We start from the raw sequence: 14779 nt of genomic DNA, 5'->3' as shown, positions 1-14779 counted from the left end.
GCCCGGCATCAACCGAATGCATATTTGTTGTGACAGGATCTGGAAGGGTGAGGGGAGACGAGCCCCTCACCCCTGCATGGCCGTGTCATCTGCAGGGGCTGCAGCACGATGTTCATGCCAGATATGCAATCTCCTTGCCAAGGTGCCTTTCTATGAGCTTGCTGGCAGATGGGAAGCCCTTGCTCAGAACGCTTCCAGGCACCATCGCCTTTGCAGCCCTCTGGGCTGGGGGAAGCATCCAGGTCTGGTGAGGGGGCAGGGGCAGATTTAGGGCTCTGAAACCTGCAGATTGGACCCCTGCCAAATGGCTGCACTGCCTGGGGGGATGCAGTGCGGATCCCTCTTCCTGCAGCAAAATGCACTAGCAGGGCTTGAGCAGGATGCAATCCAAAAACTTCTGTTAAACGCAATGGTAAGATTTCCCCTGAGCTGCTTATGGTTTTATGTAAGCTCTGAGAATAAGAGAGGCTGAATAGGATATAGGAGACCTCTTTTCAGCCCCAAGATCTACCACAGTCATCCTGCCTGGTCCTAGCACAGACCCAGAACTGTCCCATGGCCAGGATGGCAGTGAAGACACCGCAGTGTCTGTGGGATGCTCCTTGGAGGAGCGCGGGACAGTTTCCAGCCAGATCCTGCTATGGTGTTGGCTTGGATTGTATTTTCTGGCACAAAGGAAAAAAAAAATAAAACTAGGTTTTCCCTTGTTTCATTTTATTGTTTCCTTCTGGGCTAGGCTCTGGGCTTTTCTCAGAAAAACCCTAAATTGTCCCATTAAATCAAGTCACCATAAGGCAATGCATAGCACAGCCTCTCAGTGTAATTTGTTGTTCTGCTGCTATCAGGTCTTATTCATCAGCCTGTCTCAGTTTCACCTGAGTTCACTCTTCTCTGAGCTAAATCCCAATCCTGTGAATAATCTCTGTCTTCCTCCTCCTTAGCATAGCCTGAGCATAGAATTACTTGAAGCTCCTGTAATGTGCTGCTCATGTTTGCAGTAAAACCACTTGCTAATGGGCAAGGTTCATGTTATTTCCATTTGTGTTAGTCAGACTCCTGGGGCATACAATCTTTTTTTTTTTTAAAAAAAAAGGCTGCATATTTTAAAGTGTAAACAGAACCTGGTGTTTTATTAAATAAATGTGGCAATTGCAATAATGTTTTGCAGATTACAGGAGAAGGAACTTCAAGGAAACATTTCCAGAACCTCAGCACTGTGTATTTTGCTGATGCTTAAATAAACTCCTCTTTGTTACTGCTGTTCTTTCTGTGGTGCTGTTTGTTTGATGCTACTTGAAAACCTTAAGTGCCTAGAAAATCCTTCTGCTAGACAGGGATGTTCCTTTCTACCTTCTAGTCTGCCCAGAAACCTCTCAATTCCCTCAGTATCTTTGCACTCAGGCAGAGAACTCCAGCTTTTGCAATTCTTAGCTTTTGCCTATGAGTCAGCAACTCTCTGGACTCCTATTAACAACCCAAACGAACAGTGGCACAATTGAGACCTTATCCCTGGGTCCGTATCACGCTGCTGTCATCACCCAGGCAAAGCCCAGTTTGACTCAGCCAGTGTGGTGACAGCGTGTTCGGTCCTGGCATATGAATAAAAAACCTGATCAGCCCAAGTCCCCTGGCTCTCCTCATTATTGCAAGAATAGGAAAAAATTCTCCAGCTGGGAGGCATCTAGCCGCCATTTAGCTAAGGTTTAATGTGAAATCAAATGAAGGCTATCTCACCTCCTTCAAGCCATACATAAAGCAGAAAGACACCTAGACTGAAGTTATAAACCCAGCTTTTCTGCAGAGAAAGCAATCCCCTTCCCAGTCAGTCCCTGGAGCTCATCCCACCCCTGCTTGCAATGCTAAATGCAAACCTTAGCCACCTGAAGCGCATCCCTTTTATAGTGTCCCACCTCTCCAGCTGCTTTCATTCTGCTGCAGCCCTGCTAGCAATGGGGGCAATGAGGGCAATTTTTCCTGGCCGGTGGAAAGGGGTTAACCTTTTCTCTGCCAGTGCCGGGAGGAACTCATGGCCAACAATCTAGAAACTGTGTGGTCTCTCCTGTCTGAATCTTAAGTCTCAGGTTTCCCACAGTGACTCTGGCTTTAAATTGTGTGCAGTGAGTAATTCTCTCTGAGCTCCTTCCTTGAAATGTTCATTCCCCATCCCCAGTAGTGTAAAAGACAGAAGAAAGCACCCTTGCCTTAATCCCTGGGTCATTTCTGCTGCTTTAAAGGCATTTCTGCTTTCTGTCTGGACTCACAAAAAGCATAATTAAGCTGTTCAGTAGAATACAAAAATGTATGGAAGCTAAAGCCTTCTGCACTGAGGTCAGGGTGCTCCTGTTTTCTACCAAGACCGAGGCTGGAGCAGGCACATCGCAGGGCTGCTGGCACTGCTGGCAGTGGGGGAGAGCCAGGCGTGCTGCGCAGGAGCCCCGTGGTGATGTGATGTCAGAGCTCTCAACCTTCTCTGCGCAGCCCGTCAATCTGGCTAATGCGTGTGCACCCGATGACGGCCGAGCACTAAACTCCCCTTGGAAGCTCAGTGAGCGCATACGGGAAGGAGAGGGAGTGGGATTGGGGCAGACCCCAAACTCTCCAGCACTGCCCTCTGAAATATCAAGTATGGGGAGACAAGCGTTCAGCCTAAGCAGCAAGTGTCTGCCTGAAGCTCTTCTGCCTTAGACACACTGCTGCCTGTCCTGGGCCACATCTTTCTTTTTTTAAGTATGCTTAAATATTAAATTAAGCTATGAGCAAAAAAGAATCATTAGGTGTGCAACTGGATCTTAGCATGAAGCAAATCATTTGTATAGACACCATAAGTCCATAGATGGTGATGGAGAGGAGAAGGAACGGGACAGCATGCAGAATAACTGCAGAAACATGGACCTACAAGTTACTTTCACTGTCATGAATAGCTGTTTGATTCCCAGTCTTCAGTGGGCAGAAACAACTCTGACTGCAGGTTGCATACCTGCTGCAGGCAATGCCTTCTGAAGGCTGGTACAGTCCATGTCTAGAGTATTACATTCCCTTGGTGTCTTCTGTGCTGCCTTAGCTCATGGAGAAACCCAGCTGGATCTTCAAGACCAGGCGTAGAAAGGCTTTGCCTTCTCACTGTGGCTGTGACTAGTTTCAGCCACTTGGCTCTATGGCCTCAAACCTGAGCTCAGGAGCACAGACCGTAGGTGAGAGGAACCTGTGGAGGCCAAGAGGGCATTGCTGGGCATCTGCTGCCTGGTGTTGCCAAACCTGTACACTCGGGAGTGAGAAATATTCAGCCTGAGAAGTGCAGGTGCTTAGTGCAGTATCATACCCACCTGTCCCAGTGTTGGACGGGCTCATTGCTCTTGTCAAACCAAACATCTTGGTTCACAACTTAGCACCATCTTGCATGGCTTCATGGCCCTGAAGGTTTCAGTGCTGATTACAAAGAGGTCTCTATCCGGCTGGCCTCTCCACGCTGATAGATGAGAATGGTACTAGAGAAGGGAAGGGATAGTATCTCCCAGTTAGGTGTCACCTTCCTTTTGGTGCTTGCTAAACTCCACGCTCATTTCTGCCTCCACTGCCTCATGACCTTTTACCTGCCAAACTCCTTCAGGAGCTGGCAGGGTTGGAAGGTTTGCCTGGGCAGAGGTGGAGGGATCAGTATGTAAGCTGGCATGTATATTTGCCTGTGGAGAAAGGGCTGAACATTTAGGAATGTCATGGTTGTCACTTTGCTGTGCATCACAGCCACTCGCAGAAGAACCAGACTGGAATTCAAAACCAAAGACCTGGCTCCAGCCATGGGGCTGAGCGTGCTCCTTGCCTGGCACTTATGAGAAAAAGTCCAATTTCACAGGTACCACCAGGAATGCAACGCTATTAGGATAGGTGTGGATTTTGTGGTGTCTAGTTGACGCCATGACCCCATGGTCCATGCCACGTAAAGCTCTCCTGCGGAGGGCACTGGTGTACTTTCCCACTAACCAGCTCACGCCTGCGTGTACACAGAGAAACTCTGGCTTTCTGGTGCTCACTCATCTCCTGGAGGGATGTAGAAATTGTGTGCAAAACGCCAGTGACCTTAAAGGCAGGAAGCAGGTGAGAAACGTGGCATAAAAGGCAGCCTTTTTTGCCTTACAGTTTTCTTCCAGTTGTTTCCCCCTGTACTTGGTGTCAGAGTCCCTTTCAACCTTCACACCATATTGGTATGGATTACATGCCTCTATTAGTTATGTACCTTAATTCCCACTTCGGGACCTGCTTACACTGTCTTGCAGCTTGCTCCATCTTACTCATCATTTCCAAATTAGCTGAACTTGATTGAGCCAGATCAGACTGCAGCCCTCGTGCACCAAAGCAAAGAAAAATTAGTCGCTGCACTCCCTCCTCTGCAAAACCATGCTTCAAAGAGCACTGCTCTGTGCATCTGAACAGAGCAGAGGCCACGTCTCTCCTGATGCTTGTATCGGAGTTTAATAGGGTAAAAAAGTTCACAAAGCTGAAAGGCTGTGAGCAGTTCAGATGCAGTTATTGTGTCGAGCCTTCCCTGCCTTGCCCTGTGTCTAGACAACACCTTAATAAAAGCAGCAGTGACTGGCAAGGGGGGGGGCACATGTTGATATTCTGTTGCTAGAGGAAAACCAAACTAATGGCATTAGTGTGGGTTCACATGAGTGTAAACAGAATTAATCACTGGATCCACAAGCATGTGTGCATTTGCTGCATATTGAATGCAAATGAGTGAAAAAGGGTTGTACATAGACAAGGCTCAAAATTGTTGAGCTAAAAAGACAAAGTGAGCTGAGCTGCATATTTGCTTTGCCCCTGGATGCCAAGAAAGCTTGTTTGAAGATCTGCAGAAATAAGCCTCTTTTTTTTTCTCTCTTTTCCCAGGGAGTTGGAGGATGCTGTATAGTGCTTCCTCTTTTGTGCAGTGCTCCCATTTTTGTTTCTCTTCTGATTTCTTGTTTTGTATTTCATGCTTCTGAATTGCTGAAGTCATTCCCTTTTTGTATCTTCCAGCAATTGTCAGTGAAAAAAAAAAAAGCCCCCAAAACATTCTGCAAACTAACTTTGCTCAGCATCGCAGACGCAGACGCCTACCCTGACGGAAACTCAAGCTTGTTTGCTTTATTTAAACCTACTCCCTTGCACACATGATATAGCTTCACAGATGCCTGGAGTCTATTTACCTCCTGGCTTGTTTATCCTGAAATGGCCAATGGAAACTGCTCACATTTTTGTCTTGATAAGAATCCAATCATGGAAATAGATTGAACATCTTCTTTGAGCTTTTCTCTTGCATTTACACTTTTCAACCAGCTTGAATTGTTTAATCTGCAGTTAATTTAGAGACATACAGCTGTGGCTCTGATATATCAGGAGATCAAGATAAATGGCTGGAGTGTTTTTATGAGCAAAAATCTCTCTAGATTCCAGTACATAAATCATTTGTTGTGAAATCGCTCATTGTCTTTAGGCAATGTCATAGTGAAAAATTCAATCTATTCATGAACAGAAAGTCAAGGGATTAGGAATGGTTTGAAGGGAAAGACTCCACATTAAAAAAAAAAAATTATCTCTTAGTGCTCCCCTGGAAGCATAGCTTCCCTGCCCTTGTTTTGCAGCGTGGACTCTTGAATTCAATTTCACACTCTTTGTTCACAAAGTCTAGTGAATAGGAAGCAATGAAGATGTCCCTAGGGGAAAAGGGGTGTCTTTGTTTGTATTAATTTCAGGAACATTTTCTCTATCCTTATTCCCTGATGTAACGGAGGAAAGCTGGAAAATGGCCTACTGCTGATTTCTTACTGAGGGCCAGACTGTGATCCCTGTGCTTGCAGTGAGAAATTATTTACTACAGGCTGGGCTCTTTCTGCAGAACTCAGGCAAAGACTGGGTAAAATGCAGGCCCCAGAAGAGACTCTGAAACCTTAGTACACAAGAGCTTCCCCAGTTTTTTATCTTTTCCTCCAATACAGAAAGTGTCTTCTTTCACTTGAGTTACAACCTCCCATGCTTCCACCTTGACCGTTTTGTGAAGGTGATGGACCATTGTCGCTATATGGAGGGGCAGTTTGCTGGAGGACAACTGGAAAATTGGGGGTTGTAAGAGATGCCAACAGCATAGTAGAATGAATGAAACAGAATAGGCCAAAAAAATCCCCACAGAAGAAGGCTAAAGATAGAGATGGAGCCACCCGAGACTTCCAGATCCGAGTGACTTACAGAAGTTTGCATCTAAATCCAAATTTCCCAACAGGGCATTCTTAATACTAAATCACAATTGCCAAAGACGTGTATCTAAAGGTTGGGGATACCCAGATTGAAACTGGACCGAGTCTCTGGACTTGGAGCTTGTTAGGAAAATGATGGGCATAAAGACCTAAGACCAACATCTTTCCCTGTTCCAGAAAATGTTGCATGAGACAGAGGGTTGATGATTTACCTCTTACAGTGTTCCCAACAAACTCTTTTCCAAGAGATGGCAAGGGCTCACTGCTTTCTAGAACGAAAAGGTGAGGGGGGTGTCCATATAGGATCAAGGCCATCTTTATAAAGATTTTTGTATATATTTAGGTGGCCTAAATTCCACCTAAGCCTTTATGCCTTTCTAATTGGCTCGTTCTAGGCCTTCACATATCCCTAGTCAATAGGAAAACATTAGGCTTAGGGACTTAGAGATTTAGGTAGAATTTAGGCCATCTGAACACATCCCTTTGAGCCTTTGTGCTAATTCTAGAGGCTCTGTTTTCTTCTTGTGTCCTTTACTCAGATGGATTAATGGAGCTATTCCCCATCTCCCCTTGCCTTTTCCCCCTCCCGTCCCACTCCTCTGTCCTCGGCTCTGTATCACAGTCTGGAATTGTTTGCAGACATGGCAAAAGAGTGTTTGTTATTTATTGGCCCAAATCCACGGTCTCATGAAAAAGAATGTTTATTCATTCTGAGTAATTCAGGCCCTGGAGTCCTTCAAACATTAAAGTTTTAATACTTCTCACCTGGAACAGCTGAACTAGCCAGGAGAGATGAAGCTTTGATGGGAATACTTGATACAAATTTCTAGCCAAGCAAAGCAGTAATGTTCCTGTACACAGGATGAAAATCCCAGCTTAGAGGAGCATACATGAAATTGTGAATCATTTAACAGTCCTGGTGAAAAAAATCTCTCTAGTAGTGGCTGGGAAGCTTTTTCCTAGCCATGAAAAAGGCATTCAAGATCCCCGCAAAAAGGCATCTACTCTTTTTATCTTTGCTATGCGTGACCATCGCCCGGGTGACTTCCCTTACCACGAAGTAGCTCCACCCACACAGATGCAGCCATTTACTTTGTGAAGCAGAAGCAAAGCCACTGTACTTCTTGGCTACTGTGGGCAATGTCAAATGCAACAGGGAGCCTGAAGCCAGCTAATTTCAGTCTAACCTAAGGCAACAGTCAATGTGACTGCTCTGCGTTCCAGCTGCTTCCCAACTTTAATCCATTTAATTTGGCAAAGTGATACTAATGAGATTTCATTGACAGGAAGGCCTACATACAGGACTGCGGATCTTGATAGTGGATGCTGAAGCAGGTGCCTAAGCCCCTTGGGAAATGCAAGTCTAACAAATTGTTTCAAAATATTCCACAAGTCGCCAGAGGAGGCTTTTGCAAATGTGTTTATTATGCAGGTACATGGTTATTAAACTGGGATTTTATGGCTACTTCAGCAGATACAAAGTGCAACAAGCTTCCATCTCTAATAAGTAATAAATATGTCTCTTGGCACTGCTTTGCCCTGCCACATATGAACCATGTTTATTCCAATTTTGAAGACCTGGAAAACTAAACAGTTGACAAAAACTGATTCATGGCTTAAATGAATGAACTACCCTTCATGTCTGAACCTAGTCTCTGAACCCAACCCAGAGCTAAGGGATCAGCGACTATTGGGATTGGGTTATACAAAGTGGTCCTCCCAGTATGCAAATGACATCTGAGACCAATGAGAACAGCTGTCCTGAAATGATTTTGAGAATCTCACCAGAACATGTCAAACTAACCAAGAATCAAATTATGGAGACTGAGAAATATGGGTCTGGAAGAAGCTTAGAGAAATTAATCTTTTTTTTTCCATTTGATGGAGGCAGCTTCAAGCATACTACGGGCATGCATGATAGATGTTTGTTTATCCGATGTTTAAAACCTTCTTGACCTCCTTATGTACTTGCTTGATTACTTCACAGTCTTCAAAATTGTAACATTTTTCCCACATCTGAAATTAATTTGATTTGTTATTATTCTTCTCCAGTACGTAAACTTGAACAACATCTTCTTTCTAATGACCTTTTATATATTGAAAGACTGTTATCATGTTTCCAATTTAGTCTTCTCATTCTTGGACTGAACAAACCCAATTCTTTCAGTCTTTCTTGAATCACATTTTCAAAACATCTAATCATTCTTGTTGTTCTCTTCGGGACTCATTCCAGTTTGTCTACATCTTTCTTGTGGGTTGGTGCCCAGAAGTGTGCACAATATTCCAGCTGAGATCTGACCAGCAGCAAATAGAGCGGAATAATTACCTCCCGCGCCTTTCATATGACACTCTTGTTAATACTATTCCAAAATGAGATTTGGCTCCTTTTTTTCTTTTTTTTTCCACAAGGACATCATATTGTTGACTTGTACCGAGTTTGTGATGCACACGAAATCCCAGATGGCTTCCAACAACACTGCCACATACCTAGTTCTTCCCCATGATGTGGGAGACAACCTGCAGCCCTTGGACAGAAATCTGATTCCTCCCAACTCAGTGAAAGGTAGCTTTGCAGCCAGGACACAGTTACACAGACCATGAAGTGTGAACTACTGCTTTTACTTGTCTCCGTTTATAATGTGCATCCTAAAACTGTTGTCCCTTCCTATTAGCTTAAACAGTGCTGACAGCTCAATTCTCCTTGGAGGATCCTCCGGTCCCTCTCTCTCCTCACCAACCTTTGCCATGCTCCTTCTAAGAAAGATGGTAGAGCAGGGAGAAAAGGTACATGAATTTCAGTACTAATAGAGTATTTCCTTTCCAGGTTATCTTTGATCCTGAGAATGACACACAGTATCTTTCCCAAGGCCACATTCTGAAGCATTTTTAACAAGGAAGCAGCAAGTTCTGAATATAGTGACATTAGACCTTGACTGACAAAAACATCAATATCAGTGCATAATTAATGCAAGGATCCATGTTAACGTGGACTGAATAGGGATAGAGTACTTTCAAAAATCAATTTGCTCCCTGAATTACAAACACTACCGATTAAACCTGACAAGGCAAAACTCAAATGGGGGAAAAAAAAAAAGAAATTAAAAAGCTCACAAACGAGTGTGCTGGAATGTGACGCTGGGCCAAAGTCTGCAGTCCCCTCTTCTTTTTTCCCATCTGGTTACAGGAACAACTTCATTCACACAGGCAAGGTCCAAGCACTGGGGTGGGCTGCTCATGGGTCTTCTCTCCATTCTTCCTCCAGTTTGACAGAAGCACCATGTACAGCATACACCCCTGGTTGCTCACGTGCAGGAGCAGATGCCCAATGTGTTGTCCACAGCTATGTCCAGCTATGCCCAATGTGTTGAAGACTCCCGTGAGTATTCAGCACCTGGTTTATGCCTCCAGCCCACTTCCGTCGATGGATGACAACAACCTAGCCAAATCCATTTTATGTGGAGCATCGTATCAGTGGTGCTTTTCCCTTCATTGCAGCACCCAAGGGATGATGCAGTTTGTGGCTAAGGGGGCACTGTGCTATTGAAAGTTGACCCATCATTATCTTTTTCCATCAAACACTGTTTTAAGATATATGATCCTGACCCTAGGGATTTGATTGAATCTGAGCAACTATGTCCTCTCCCCTTTCTCTTACACCTTTGCATTAAGCAGCGTTGAGGTATGTGGTGTCTCACTGTTCAAGCACTTCCTGTAAAACTCAGTGACTGCAACTGGTCCAGCTGGAAAAGCAGGGCCCTCCTGGCCCAGAACTGCTGCTGACAGGCTCTGTCCACATGCTGGGATACCTTCTTGTCATCGTTTGTTTTGTGCAGGAAGGGTTTTGGCAGGTTCATCCCAAGTTTGCAGCTGCAAGTCAAATAGCAGCAGCATTTGCCTTGTCCTAACCCCTTTCTGATGAGATTCATTATTGCAAAGCTGATGGCCCAACTGTTCATTTTAACCCCCTCATTGCCACAGGCAATGTGCAGAGCAGGCTTGCCGAGACCCTCTGCACTCTGGAGGGGGCAGCTCTCAATTGCAAAAGCAGCCAACCTGTGAAGGAAGGTAAATTAGGTGACAGTGCATTCTGGTGCTCTTGCAATTAGCCTGGTACTTGTAACCCAGCTTGCTGGGGTCAGAGCACTGCTCTCAATCTCGTGCCTGACATGCAGATGAGACTGACAATGCTGCCTGCATTTACTCCTGTGCATACTCCTCTTAACCCACACCAACATTTCCTGGAGAACTGCAGAGCATGCCCACGGCACTGAAATGGTTAAACAAATTATTTGTCTCTGCTTGCTTCCCAAGTTCTCCCTGGGAGTTCAGTCACTGCCATATGTTATATTACAGAGCATGAGAAATCAGACTGAGGTGGCAATTTTAACACCCTTTATTCATACATCCTATTTTTACACTGATAGATGTAAGATATGCAAAGTGTAATTCCCAGCTGAAGCAGACTCAGCACACAGTTCCCGCTGCCTCAGCCAGGGATGGAGGAGGACCAGCTAGGAGAGCTGGCACCTGCAATTGGGATAGGCAGCCCTGCAGGGAGAGCAAGCCCTGCCTGCCACCTGGGAGCCTCTGCTAGGTGCTGCGTGTCTCTTTTTCACTGCTGTGTGAGCACAATCTCGTCTGCCGCAGGTGGTCAACAGCTTGAGGTTTGCTGGTGGTATCAGTTTGGAAGCGGCATCTCCTGGCAGCGATGGGTGAAAGCCACCAGCATGATGGCAACGGCAGAGGAAAAGGCACTGGCTGGTCCAGCTGCCCCTGTGCAGTTTCAGGTGTGGAGGTCTCAGAGGTGTTAGCAGAGCATTGGGACGTGAAGTGGTGGTCTTTCCCTTCCTTTGCCTGTTACTGAGACTGTTTCTTTTTTTTTCTTCCCCAGGAAGAGTGCAAGTTGCTGGAGGTTTTGCACTTTCAGTAGTTGCCTATGTTTTAAGGAGGTGGTTAAGTCAAAAATCAAAGTTTTGCTTTGTTATGGGTCCAAAGAAAGGACTTACAGGTGAGACTGTTAGCATCCTTTTCTACCGCAGAAATAGAGCCGCTGTAAAGGGAAGAGCTCAATGGTTTACCCGTGTGGCAGGACAGACACTTGAGTCAAGAACTGATGGATTCCTGGGTGAAAGAAGAGTCCTGAACATGGGCAGCAGGTCCTCCTCCCCTCTCGTGAAAAATGCCACCTGCCTTTTCATGCCACAGGGCTCCCTGAAACAGCTGTGAAATCCCCTGCTCTGCAATGCGACTCTTGCAGGAACTAGTTAAAAGGCTAAAAAGAAACATTTCTAAGTTTAATTTGAAGCACCGTGTGACTGCGAAACAGATTTACATGAATGTCTGAAGCAAGGAACTTTGGAAAGACAGTGGGGGTGGGAGCAGAGGAGACCATAATTATAGCGAAGCCCTGACACAGATGCTGAAGCAGATGCATGTGGGCCAGGAAGGAGGCCGAGAGAAAGAGTGACGGTGGGGAACTTCCTGACACAAGGGAAAAGCACGTGTGTCCTGGAAACTGAGAGTGGGGATGGCAGGGGGAGAGGATCTTCTCTGAGAGCTGGGACCAACCTGAGCTGAGAAGGAGGATCTTCCCTCCTCACTGCAAGTGAGAGAGGTGTTCCCCGACAGCACAGGGCAAGCTGAGCTTGTCAGCCTGGTGGGAGAAAGTCGGAGATGGCTCTGTGAGCAATGGGCTGAAGGGAGCCTGGTCCCAAGAGATTTGTCTCTTGGACTCACTCCTGACTCTTATCCTGAGATGGGTGCACCTGTAGCATCCTTGATCTGTGAGAATGCTCTGCTGGCTAATGTTCATTAACAGCACTCTCTCCTTTACCTGATGACTTATTTTCATGAAACACATCAAAAGGTCATATCCTTGACCACCCTGACAAAAAGACAGTCTGAGACAGGAGACACAAGACTCCTTTCATTTGGAAATCAGTCTAGAAATGAAAGGCACATGCCAGATGTAGTAAAATAAAGCCTGGGCAGAAGGCACTCAGTGCACAAGGAGGACAGCACAGGAACTTAGACTAGACTGGAATTATCATGAGAGCTTTGCCGTGACATGACAGACTTTCAGCCTGCCTTGGGCTGCTGGGCACAAAGGAAATGGGAGGAGAAAAACCAAGTTGCTTGCCAGGCTGAGATATGGCAGTCGAGACTTTGTGCCACTGAATGTATTCATGCGTATGTGCATGCTCACGTATGTACAGACAATAGTGTGTGTGTGAATAAATAGGTACATCTGCAACACAGGTATATATTTGTATGCTTATGTTTGCATTTGCAGACACACACATGAACTTGTGTGTGTTATTTGTGTTCATGAGGTAGGGAAACCTCCAATCCCAAATTCAGATCACAGAACAGCAAAATCTTTTCCTTATCACTTAATTTAATCTCTTCCAAAAAGTCTGCTTTTTATATCAATGTTCAAAGATCTCCAAATTCAAGCTACAGTTTGCATGTTGCACTGAAGTCCAAGACCATGAGGACACTTCCTGTCTTTAAGGGCTTAAAGGGTCAGGGCGTAAAATAATGTAGTCTCAAAACTGAACCATATAAACGACCAGGAAGGGAAAAACAATAAAACATCCCTGAAAGATGGTGGCAGTCAGAAGAGTTTGGTGCTCCGTCCTGTTACCAGCAGGGAAGGATAATTAGGCTGGATAAAACAGCATAAAGTGTACACCAGGGAGTCATCCTGAGAGGTAGGGAGCTGGACTGCATGATCTAAGAGGTCGTTTCTAACTGTAACAGTGATGAACCTGATGTTTTCGAGAGCCTATTTTTGCAGCAGCGCTCTGTAGTGGGTCAGGGGAAGGAAGGCACATGATGTATCTCCTACTATCATCTGACACCTTCCACTGGATGGCTTTTCTTTTTTCCTTCTCCTTCTTGCAAATGGTCTCAACAAGACATCAATGGGTCTTTAAGGGAATGTCACAAGAAAAAATAAAAGAGACACCAGCTCTGTGCCAATGGGAAGGAGTGGAAGCAAGCCAGGAGACTGTGTCTGGGGTGCTAATTAGAAGATATTTCCTGCCATGGAGATGCTGTTATTTATAGGACCGAGTGTGATAGGGTGTGAATGAGTGTGATAGGGTGTAAGTGTGGTAGGGTGTCAATGAGGCACCCCAAACTGCATGGCTACAATTAGAAAAACTCGCTAGTGTATTTTAAATCTGACCATTAAAACTCAGTCCCTTAGGAGATGCAGGCACGCACATATAGATAAAGTCTTATTTACACAGATAAGGGCTTATGTGAATGTAAAAGCTGCATGCATGAACTCACATGCAGATAGACTTTTGACATACAGACTTGAGAAAAAATGGCTATTTTCAGTCTTGTGTTTATCCCTTTTCCTCCTAGGAAATGCCAGTCCCCCTTTAACACAAGAGATAACCCACTTTAATATCCTTTTTTAACCTGCAGCTGCTGAGCTTACCAACCAGAGCAGCCTGCCCAGTGCAAAGTCTTCTGAGCGCTCTGGGAGGCTCAAACGGAGGGACCAAGGCTGCACGTCTCATGCAGGCTGCTTGGCGGGGCTTGGAGAAAGCAGATGGCAGTGCATGCCTCCGCGGGGGTCGTAAATCCGTGCTGAACAGGGCTTGCCACTTGGAATGACACCCTGTTCCTGAAGCTGGGGATTTATCTGCAGCGTTTTACGCATTCCTCATGTCGCTGGCATAGTTAAACTTGTGCGGGCTGGCGCTATTATGAAGTACCCCGTTGGCTCTGAGTTAAATTGGGGTTCTGATCTAAAAAGAGATTATGCAGAAGCAGCCTGCACTTGCTCATCAGATCCTCTCCTTCTGGGTGTTCAGAGTCATAGCAGTTTTTGCTGCTAATTAATACAAGCATATAGTGCTTTTGATTCCCTGTAGCACTGTGGAGCTGCCATTGTGATGGGAGCATAAGCTGGCATCCCATCTGCCCCATTTTCCCCAAATTCTGTTTGGAGGGATAAATCTGGCTTCGCGTTGCTTACCTGAGGACAGCAGAGCTGGAAGGATGCAGCAGGGAGTTAGATTTTGCTCTGTTGGGTTTTTATGAATGATGATCATGCACAGTGCAGAAAAAAACCTTCATTGCTTCCCAGAACCCAAACACTTAAGCCAGTTTTGGTAGGAGGTTTTTCCATCCTGCTCCAGTCTGAATAAACCAGTTTCGGAAACAATTACATGTGCAGTTATGTTGGCAGGTTTGGAGGGGGTGTACTCTGCTGAGGGTGGTGGAGATAGGTGTGATTATTAGGGGTGACAGCGCAGAATAGCAGGTCAGACTGTCACCTTCAGGGAGGTGGGAGGGGGTGGAAATAGTTTTTTATTTTATCTGAACCCACATTGCCTACTTTTACTGACAAATGATTCCTCATTAATACCAGAGAGCAGAGAATGAGTATCCATTTAGGTAAAAAATGATGCTGGAAGGAGTCTTGATGTCTTGTCACTCTAATAGAAATATTAAGAACCTCACTTCTTGCTTGTGGGTAAGTCTGATGCAAAAAAATAAAAAGGGCAGCTGCTGAAATTCAGCACCCC

The sequence above is a fragment of the Pygoscelis adeliae genome, unplaced genomic scaffold, assembly GCF_000699105.1.
Source record: "Pygoscelis adeliae isolate BGI_AS28 unplaced genomic scaffold, ASM69910v1 Scaffold270, whole genome shotgun sequence".
In the NCBI taxonomy this organism is placed as follows: domain Eukaryota; kingdom Metazoa; phylum Chordata; class Aves; order Sphenisciformes; family Spheniscidae; genus Pygoscelis; species Pygoscelis adeliae.
This window is presented reverse-complemented; position numbering follows the sequence as displayed.